The sequence below is a fragment of the Panthera tigris genome, chromosome B3, assembly GCF_018350195.1.
Source record: "Panthera tigris isolate Pti1 chromosome B3, P.tigris_Pti1_mat1.1, whole genome shotgun sequence".
NCBI classification, from domain to species: Eukaryota; Metazoa; Chordata; class Mammalia; order Carnivora; family Felidae; genus Panthera; species Panthera tigris.
Genome location: NC_056665.1, coordinates 102,371,259 through 102,382,654, shown reverse-complemented (window position 1 = coordinate 102,382,654; position 11,396 = coordinate 102,371,259). Strand labels below are relative to the sequence as shown.

General features: G+C 36.1%; 1 protein-coding gene across 6 annotated transcripts in view; it reads right to left on the bottom strand.

Moving 5' to 3' along the window:
- The window catches only part of KTN1 (kinectin 1), a 107,534-nt gene that overhangs the window by 74,411 nt on the left and 21,727 nt on the right, over window positions 1-11,396 (bottom strand). The window lies entirely within an intron of this gene.

Below are 11,396 nucleotides of genomic sequence, written 5' to 3'. Positions count from 1 at the left end.
CTAAGTGTTACTTGTCAACCAGAAATGCTTTCAAGGAGCAGAGACCACGTTTTATCTTTGGTTTTTTGTTTGTTTAAACATTACCATCCACAGGCTACACACAGCCTGTCGAAGTTAGCTGGGGAGGTTGGGGGAGAAAAAGAACAAAACAATGAGTTAAAACTTGGATTTTTGCTTTGGGGAAGAAAAGCCACAAAGGCATTTACCAGCAGCCACAGATGCTTGGGGGGTGGGGGGTGGGGGATGTCAAGTCAAAGTCAGAAAGACCTTGAACAGCAAACTGCAGCCATGTGTAGCCTAGGTCTCAGGAGAGCAAAATCTATGATTAAAGCAAGAAGCAGACATTCAGGGGAAAGAGCCCATGAGACCACAAGAACTCTAAAACACAGATTCTTCGAATGTTCTGATGATTTTCTAGTTCCCTTTTCCAGGTCTCATAAAAGCCTGGAGGAATCATGATTCCCATTTCTGGATTTTCATAAGATTCCCTTCACACAATTCAATTCCCCTTCTCTTGAACTTACTTTCTGCACCTAGAGAGGTCTAACCAGAACACCAAGACAAATTTAAAGTCAAGAAAATGCTTGTATTTCTTTAATCCAATAATCCTGAATTTTTAAACCAAGAAATTTGCAAGGAAAAGCAGCACATATAAAGATGTTCACAGCAACATTATATATAATATGAAAACTGAGACATAAAATATCCAACATCAGAATGGGTTCAATTAGCAAATACCAACACAATAAAATATTGCTATTAAAACTGTAAAATCAAAAAAAGCCTTTAATAAGATTTCTTGTCAATTCAGTATAGTCAAAAATCGTAATTTTGCTTGTATGATCGAAATTTTTTACATATAATAGGCAATATCAAGATGATTAAACAAAGAGGTGTATCAGGGCTCCTGGGTGGCTGAGTCGGTTAAGTGTCCAACTCTTGATTTCAGCTCAGGTCATGATCTCATGGTTCACAAAATCAAGACCTGCATCAGGTTCTGCGTTGAGTGTGGAGCCTGCTTGAGATTCTCTCTCCCTCTCCCTCTGCCCCTCCCAAGTGCATGAACACTCCTTATCTATCTCTCGCTCTAAAAAAAAAAACAATAAAAAAGAGTTGTGCCAGAATCATGGGTGCAGTCTCATCTGCTTTAATATTTTAGTTTTACACTTTGTTATTTTTAAGAGATATTCACAAAACGTTTAATTCTTTGCTTAATTCAAAAAATGGCAAAATGAGTAAGTACTAAAATATCAATAATAAACCATAGTTTCACATTATACACATGGGTATAAGAGTAATATAAGGAGAGAAAAGAGACAAAGGGGGCCTGGGAATGAAATCCAGAAAAATACAGAGAAGAACAAAGGTAGCAAGAGATTTCATTTTATGTGGGGCAGGGGAAGACCATGAAAAAATAAAAGGAAAGGGTAGGAGGGGTTGAGACAAAGTTAATTTAGCTCAAGGTGAAAGGAATCAGGTTGCTAAAATTTTCTCAGTCCATAATATACAACTCAACATATGCTTGTTGAGTTGATATAACATATAGACAATTAGCAGCTCAGGTTTTGAGATGACAGCATAAGTCACCAACGTTAATAATTTCTCCATATTCCCTTTGTAATATTAATGAGCTTTTTACCTCATACCTTCCACCTTAACAGATTCCAGTCTGAATATAATTAATAGCCAATGGTGGACAAGTAAAGTAGGAGTGAGATAAGCATGGAATCATAATAAACACATTCCATACCAGTGGCTTTAATCTTTTATTTAGACATAAATCCTTCAAGAAATTGATAAAAGACCAATCCACTTTCCCAAAACTAAAGAATACATACTAAGGTGGATCCCACATTTAAAATCCTGCTCTAGAATAAGAGATGAGTTTTCATCCCTGCCCTACCAATAAAGAACTTAAAATTTAAAAAAAAAAAGTTAACAGGATGGAAAACAATATATAAAAATTCTGTCTCATCTGAGTACGTATTATGATTCTGTGTTTCAAGTAAGTATGTATTATGAATGCTAATCAAATAATTTTAAGATTCCATGTACTTGTCTTATTCTAACTTAATTTGTTCATACAAAAATTGAGCTGCATTACTCAGTTAAGTACTATACATTTCTCAGAAGGTTCAACAACTTTTTAGTATTAATAACATAAAACCTAAAATTTTAAATGATTTACAAATAAAATCTAGGAGCAATTACTACGATTTCAACCACATTGCTTAATTAAAAATGATATAACTAGACATAATAATAGGCTTAGATAAGTGCAGGACATCTACAGAAACATCACACATTTAAACATACCACCTGGCTGGCTCAGTCAATAGAGCACATGACTCTTGATCTCAGGGTTGTAAGTTTGAGCCCCACATTGGGTACAGAGATCATTTAAAAATAAAAAAAATCTTAGGGATGCCTGGCTGGCTCAGTTGGTTAAGCGTCCAATTTCCGCTCAGGTCATGATCATGGTTCATGAGTTCGAGCCCCACATTGGGCTCTCTATTGTCAGAACAGAGCCCACTTTGTATCCTCTGTGCCCCCTCTCTCTCTGCCCCTACCCCACTCACACTTTTTCAAAAATATAACATTAAAAAAATAATAATTAAAAAAAAATTGGGGCACCCAGTGCCTCAGTCAGTTTAAGTGTCTGACTTTGGCTCAGGTCATGATCTCAAAGTTTATGAATTCAAGCCCCATGTGGAGCTCTGTGCTGACAGCCTGAAACTTGGAGACTGCTTCAGATTCAGTGTCTCCCTCTCTCTCTCTGCCCCTTCCCTACTCGCGTGCTCTCTCTCAAAATTAAATAAAAATTTTAAAAATTTAAAAAATCTTTAAAATAAAAATCACACCATTTAAAATAATTAAGACAGTGTAATGCAGCAAAATACACTACAATAACAAAAAAACTAAAAACTACTTATGCTGAGCACAATTACATACATATAGATATAACCTGAGACTACACAGAGAAAGTGAGAGTCATTTTTTAGAGTGAAATTACAAATATTTTTAATGTACAGCTAGCTGACCTTCGAACAACACAGGTTTCAACTGTGTAGGTGGTCCACGTACACACAGCTTTTTTTCAATACATACATCAACTTATATTATCTATAAATATAATACAGTGCTGTAATGTATTTTCTCTTCCTTATAACATCTTAAGAAACATATTCTTTAGCTTACTTTACTGTAAGAATACAGCATATAATCATATAACACATAAAATGTGTCAACTGTTACCAGGAAGGCTCCCAGTCAACAATAGGCTATTAGTTAAGTTTTGGGGTAGTCAATTTAAACGGGGATCTTCGATTGCCTCAAACCCCTGCTTAACTGTTGAACTTTTTAAATTTCTTCTACATCAAAACAGAAATTTAAGTAACCATCCTGAATGCACATTACACTTTTAAAAGTTTAAATAAACACAAAGACGGGTGCCTGGGTGGCTCAGTCAGTTAAGTGTCTGGCCCTTGATTTCGGCTCAGGTCATGATCCCAGGGTCGTGGGATGGAGCCCCACATAAGGCTCCATGCTCAGTGTGGACCTTCTGTCTCTCTCCTTCTGTCCCCTCCCCCACTCACACGCACCCCCCCCCCCTTCAAAATAAATAAATAAACACACAAAAAGGAATTGCTTACATGTTATGAGGAGGGAAAACTAAAGCAGTCTGGTCAGTCTACTACTGAACTTCACGTAAACATAAGAGTTTGAATTCTACTTTCTTACTACCATGGCATTTCAGGTACTCTTGCTTCTGCCATCATTTCCTTTAAACTAAAAAGATTTAAAACACAGGGCAAAACTTAATTTTATAAATTCTTCTGTTCTTCAATTGTTAAAATTTTGTCAACTGGGATGACTCAAAGAACTATTAGGAAAAATGTAACAAAATTCAAAACTAAAATCCAAACAAACTGAAAGTCAATTTTTTCCCACTGATGTACACCAAACAACATACTAGTAGGTCGGCATGTCAGATAGATAGATAGATAGATAGATAGATAGATAGATAGATAGATAGATAGATAAATGGCAACCAATTGAGGGAATGGTAGTTTTCAACCCAAGAATACAAAATTTCAAAGAAGCTCCTGTATAATACTGTCTGGACAACTAAATAAACCCACCTTTAAAACATATACAGGCTCCCAGAGTAGCCTTCAGAGGCTTTACTCAATATACAACATAGTTAAAATTTTATAAGTAGCTGTGAAGCCTATGCTGAAAACTCTTATTATTACAGGTTCTTTATAAAAACAGTGCTCATATAAAAAAAAAAAAATCTGTAACCTGATCACACTGAATCTAAATAGTTTGCATTCCAAACATGCCACTATTCATACCATGTTTCCCTTCCTTTAAATCCACAATAACATCTTACAGTTATTATTTTAAATGTACAAGTTAATCTTTTTAAGAAAAACAGTTTATGGCAAGTACTCTACAATGATAAAGTCTATTATTTGGTGGACCAGTATCATTTAATCAAATTTCCATTCCACAACAGAAGTATCTATAATATTTTCTGAACTCTTACTAAAATTTAGGAGTACACATTGTGTTGTTACTAATCTTCAAATACAATATGCATGTTATATTCCAGACACATCCTAAGCAAAATTAAGTATTTTTTTAATTTATCTATTTACTGGGGGTGGAGGGGTGGCAGACAGAGAGGATCCCAGGCAGGCTCAGCACTGTCAGCGCAGAGCCCAATGTGGGGCTCAAACTCACAAACTGTGAGATTATAACCTGAGATAAAACCAAGAGTTTTTCACTTAACCAGTTGAGCCACCCAGGTACCCCACAAAAATAAACTTTAGAACCAATGAATAGCAACATAATAAAGCATTAAAATGAAGTTGAGAATCTTGACTTTTGGTCCCAATTCAGCCTTGGCTCCAGGGGTCTTTTCTTACAAAGTTCTTAATGTTCACATTACCTGCATGATCTTGGAATACCAAGCCAAAAAATGTAAGTGGTTCCAAGTTGGTGGTGCCCACAGTGCCTGTGGCCAGAAGTAAATGCCCATCCTCTCTGGTGGAATGCTCCCTTAAGCCAGGCTCCTCCAGATTTCCAAAGACTGTCATCCAGATAAAAGCTCACCATCCAAAATGACAGAACATAAGATAAGCTACTAGGAGCAAGAGGCAACAAAAACAAACTAAGGAATTAGATCCCTTTAAGATTTAAGATACTGGAACTAATAGATTACAACATACACTCATAGACAAATAAGAGGGAACTGGGAAAATACAGGCTCCCAGAGTAGCCTGGGTAGATATGAATCAAACAGAACTTCTACAAATAAAAAATATCAAAATTTTAAATCCAATGGACAAGTGAACATAAATGCAAGGAGGCCAATTAAAATTAATATTTTAATAGGTCAAAGAGATCTGATGAGAGTGAATTAAGTCAATGCAGACAGACACACTTGGGTGGAACAACTAACAGGGACAAGGTAACTCTTAAGGGCACAAAGTGAGGGAGGAGTCTACCACAATTCATTTCTAACTTAGAAGGGTCCATAAATGGATAAACCACTTGCCAAGATCAAGAATACAGGAATAGGTTCATGTCTGGGAGTTTTAGACATGATTTTGAATACGAAATACAACCAGGTGGAGAAGATCAGCAGTCAATGGAGACAAAATCAGCAGTAAGAAGCTACCACAGGTTCTGAATCAAGAAACCGAAAAGTCACTTTTCAAACAAGTCCTATCACACCTCCTCCCTACAGTCAAATCTAAAAAACTTTGCCTTATCCTCTGTTTGAAATCTTCACTTATCCTTTAAAACTCAGCTCAAATCATACCTATGAATATATCTTTACAACTATGGTCTTCCACAATAGGTTTTCATTCATTCTAGAGTTACTTAGCACCAATTATATGTCAGCACTGTTTTCTAGGATTCTCTAAAATAAACAACAATAAAAAGAAAAAAGAAAAGCTACAATCCTTGCCCTTTTATGTCCATCATTCTACTAAAGGGAAGACAGTCCAGCAATTAATATACAGTATAGGAGATAGGAAAATACATGACATAATTGAGCAAGAACAGTAAGGGCAGTGTAATTCAAGTACAATAAAGATAAAAAGTAGAAGATGAAGTTAAAGAGACCATGTGAAGGGGACAGGCACAGCAAACAAATCATGCAGTCTCTTAAAGGCAACTAGAGGGACTACGGCTTGGACTCTGAGTAACATGGGAAACTAGTAAAGGGTTCTGAGTATAAAAAGATGTAGGGAAAGCTGAAAGCAGGGAAAACTGTTAAGAGACAAGTGAAATAATCTAAGCAGGAGATGATTAGAGCAAGTTGGTGACAAGGGGAGTAGTAAGAAGTTGTCAAATTCTGCATACATTTTGAAAGTAGAGACCAGATGATTTGCTGAGAACTAGAATCTGGGGCACGAGAGTACAAGCAAAGACAATGTCAACTCCAAAAATTTTAGACTATGCCAAAAACAACACAGTTGTCCTCTACTGAGATAAGAGAAATGTGGAAAGGACATGACTGGGGTTGAAGATTAGGAGATAGCTTTTCGAGAGGTGGAGATGCCCAGCAGACAGCTAAACAAGAGTATGTGACAGGTGAGACCTGCAGGCTGGAGATACAAACTTAGGAGTATTCAGCAAAATGAATTATATACTTAAAGCCAATTAAAGAAAATCAGGAGGATGTTACCCTAGTGGCTAAACAGTGTTATCAAGGAGGAGAGACCAATCAACTTTATCAAATGGTGTCGGTAATAAAGTACAATGAAAGCTAGAAAGTGACTGCTGGGTTTAGCAACACAGACTTCACTGGTGATTTTGGCCAAAGCAGTAGAGTAGTTGTGATCAAAACCTGACTAAAATGAATTCAAAAGTAAGTACTCCAGCAAGTGTGGACAACTCTTTAGAGGAGATTTTCTATGAAGAGATGAGAGAAATGAAATGGAAGCTGGAAGGATATATGAGCTTGAGAGCTTGAGTTTTAAAAATAGAAGAAACTACAGCATGTTAATATGCTGACAAAGATGATCCAGTAGAAACGGTAAGACCGATGATGCAGGAGAATGAAGGACAATGCTTTCAAATGGCAAGAAAGAATAGAATTTGATGTACAAGTAGAAAGCACGGCCTTAGATGGAAGTACAATCTTCTGTAAAAACATAAGGAAGAAAGAGTATACAGGCACAGGCAAGGAAGTAGATATGGTATAGAAGTTTGTGAAAATCCTCTTCCTCAATGCTACTATTTTCTTAATGAAATGGGAAACAAAGTTGTAGTCCAGAGAAAGAGTAAAAATGGTGGTATTGGAGGACACACAGAAATACATTATGGTTACTATATGGTTAAATTTTTATTCCTTATAAACTTTGATTCTCCACTTAAATTTAAAAACTTGAATGGAGAATGCAGGATGCTTAGCAGTGTTGCACAAATTGATTTGCCGACTTTAAATGATCTTGTTGCAGAAGTAAAGCACATATTATCTATAAACCAGAGCATAAAAAAACCAAACCTGAGTCTCCATGTGGCTCTACTCTTCCAGCTCAAATACCATCCCTACAGCTAGTTCTCCTCCTAAAACCCTAGAGTACTTAACTCTCTAGGTACACATTCACAGAATTCTGTGACATAGGAGAAAATCTAACAATTAAAAGGAGACCACAGTATACTACAATGTGATAAAGTTAAAAGAACAGATAGTAGTGGAAATCCATCTAAAACAGATCCAAATAGATAAAAATTTACATTATTTCAAGTCAGTAAAGGCTACTGATCACTTACATCAAAAAACATCCAGACAGGGGCGCCTGGGTGGCGCAGTCGGTTAAGCGTCCGACTTCAGCCAGGTCACGATCTCACTGTCCATGAGTTCGAGCCCCGCGTCAGGCTCTGGGCTGATGGCTCGGAGCCTGGAGCCTGTTTCTGATTCTGCGTCTCCCTCTCTCTCTGACCCTCCCCCGTTCATGCTCTGTCTCTCTCTGTCCCAAAAATAAATAAAAAACGTTGAAAAAAAAAAATTTAAAAAAAAAAAAAAAAAAAAAACATCCAGACAGATTAAAGTTTTAAACATAAGAAAATGTATAAAGTACTTAAGAAAATGCAAGAAAATAAAAAGAATCTATTTTTTTTTATTTTTTTTTACGTTTTTTTATTTATTTTTGAGACAGGGAGAGACAGAGCATGAACAGGGGAGGGTCAGAGAGAGGGAGACACGGAATCTGAAACAGGCTCCAGGCTCCGAGCTGTCAGCACAGAGCCCAACGTGGGGCTCGAACTCATGGAATGCAAGATCATGACCTGAGCTGAAGTCGGCCGCTCAACCGACTAAGCCACTCAGGCGCCCCAGATTCAATCTATTTTGTAGTTGTATATGGTTAAAAGTTTACAAGTGTATTACACCTGCAATAATTTTTAAAAACCTGATTCTTCAAATTAATAAGAAAAAGAAAAGAGAAAAACCAAACATTAGCCATTTCCTCAAACAGCCATCAAAATATAAAAACCCATCTAAATTTCCACTCTCTCATCAGTCACTACCCCAAAAGTATAATGGCCCCAGAGCCCACAGTACAATTGTAAACTTATCTTTTAAAACAAGAGGGAAAAAACTCAAAGTAACTAAAAGATAATCTAGTAAATGAAACACAGAGTTGCCTGACATGGGAACTCCATTTACAGTAACTTGTCTAAAATTAACTTTATAGACTACGCTGAAATCTCAAAGCTGTGGTGCAATTTCTCCTTTTAAACTGCAACACAGTTATTTCTATGACTCACACCTTATTCACATACTTCTTATTTCAAGCAATACCCATTCTGAAGTACTGCTACCCTAATCTGAAACAAATTCAACTAATGCCAGAGATGAGTAATAAAATTTAATTTCTCCAATAGATATGTCACACTATATGAAACTTCTATTTTTTTAGCCAAACATTTTTTTCTATAACACAAGAATAGATAAATCAGTATGAACCGCTCTTTAAAGAAATTAAAAAAAGATCTACAAAGCCGGTAGCTACTGAAAGTGAAACCAGTATCTTTCAGACTTCTGCTTCCCTAGCAAGCCCAAACTAGTCCATTTTCTCAGGAAGCAACGCTGCTCATTTAAAGATACCTCCACAGTCAGGTTAAAAGTTTATTCTGTAAAGAAATCTAACTTTTGATAACCAGACAAAAGCTTTATTTAATACAAAAAACACACTTTAAATACTCAGTATTTCAAATCAATAGTTTCCAAAGACAAAACATAAATCATCAAAATTGTTCAAACATTAATATTAGAACATGAAATTCACATCAACAATGTAATTGTAAAATAGCTGTACCATATACAGAAGACTTCCTTCCCCTAACATCTACAATCCTAACCTACTTTTACTTTTTCACACAATTTTTTGGGTTTGTTAGAAAGGCCACATAATCCAATTAGCCATTCAAAGATTGAACCCAGCTGAATCATCAGTGAGCCTACTTGAAAACCTGGGATGAACACTTCCCCAACCCCCCTTTTGTATCTTTAGAAAGCTATTAGAACATTTTTCCTAGTTTTGATCCAAAATCTTCTCTCCCTGTAACTTCATTCTGCGGTCCTATTTCCGCCTAACCTCACCAAATAGGTCCATTCCCACTACCAAAAAGTAGTTTTAATAACTGGTATCTGGTAGCAATTAAACTTACCAGCAAACAAAACTTACTTCAAAACCTGTCATCCCTTAGGAAAGTCTGACTGGAGTTTTAAAGTTGAACATAACAGGCTGCTAAAATAACTTTTAAGTGCATCAACTTAGGTCACTCAACAATGAAAGTACTAAAATGATAAAATGTATTTATTCTTGCCTACTATTCCCAAACTAAAAAGCATCATTTTACAAACTAAAAATGAAATGCAAATGACAAGAATGTCAAATACTACTCAAAAACACTGAGGGAACTACTAAAAAAGCTTCACTTATTAAACAAGAATTTTTAAAACGTGCCCAAGAACAGCCAAATAAACACAGTAGAAATAGACCAAATACATATGAAAAGTTTAGTATATAATCAACAAGCCATTTCAAATCAACATGTAAAAAATGTAGATTATTTAATAAGTAGTACTGACACAAATGACAGCCATTTTCAGGGGAAACGAAGTCCCTACACCTCAGTAATATAAATTTTGGTTTTAACAGTTTAAAAATTAAACCAAGAAAGAACTAGAAGACACAAGTCTATTTCTTTGCATTGTAAAATAACTCTATTTCGTAAAAGGCTTTTCTTGGTCTCATGTAAAACCTAGTGCTGTAAAGGAAAAGCCTGGGAAATCTGACTAGAAAACATGTTCAAGACTTGTATGGCAAAAGAAAAGTGACTAAATTCCAAAAAACGACCAAGGTCTGATTGCCTTAACCCCTTTTAACCCCTTAAAATGTGAGAAAAAGACACCAAAAACCATAAAATACCTAGGAATAAATCTAATCAAAGAAGTGAAAATCTATACACTGAAACTATAGAAAGTTTATGAAAAGAAATTGAAGAAGATACAATAAAATGGAAAAATATTCCATGCTCCAGGATAGGAAGAGCAAATATTGTTAAAATGTCAATACTATCCAAAGCAACCTACATATTTAGTGCAATACCTATCAAAATAACAGCTCTGGCATTCTTCACAGAGCTAGAACAAACAATCCTAAATTTGTATGGAATCAGAAAAGACCCCGAATAGCCAAAGCAATCTTGAATAAGAAAACCAAAGCAGGAAGCATCCCAGACTTGAAGCGTATTACAAAGCTGTAATCAAGACAATATGGTACTGGCAGAAGAACGGACACTCAGATCAATGGAACAGAATAGAGAACCCAGAAATGGACCCACAAATGTATGGCCAACTAACCTTTGACAAAGCAGGAAAGAATATTCAATGGGATAAAGACAGTCTCTTCAGTAAGTGGTGCTGGGAAAACTGGACAGAGACATGCAGAAAAATGAACCTGGACCACTTTCTCACACCTACTCAAAAATAAACTCAAAATGGATGAAAGACCTAAATGTAAGACAGGAAGCCATCAAATCCTCGAGGAGAAAGCAGGCAAAAACCTCTTTGACCTTGGCCGCAGAAACTTCCTACTCAACACGTCTCCAGAGGCAAGGGAAACAAAAGCAAAATGAACTACTGAGACCTCATCAAAATAAAAAGCTTCTGCACAGCAAAGAAACAATCAGCAAAACTAAAAGGCAACACACAGAATGGGAGAAGATTTTTGCAAATGACATATCAGATAAAGCGTTAGTATCCAAAATCTATAAAGAACTTATCAAACTCAACACCCAAAAAACAAAGAATCCAGTGAAGAAATGGGCAAAAGACATGAATAGACACTTGTCCAAAGAAGACA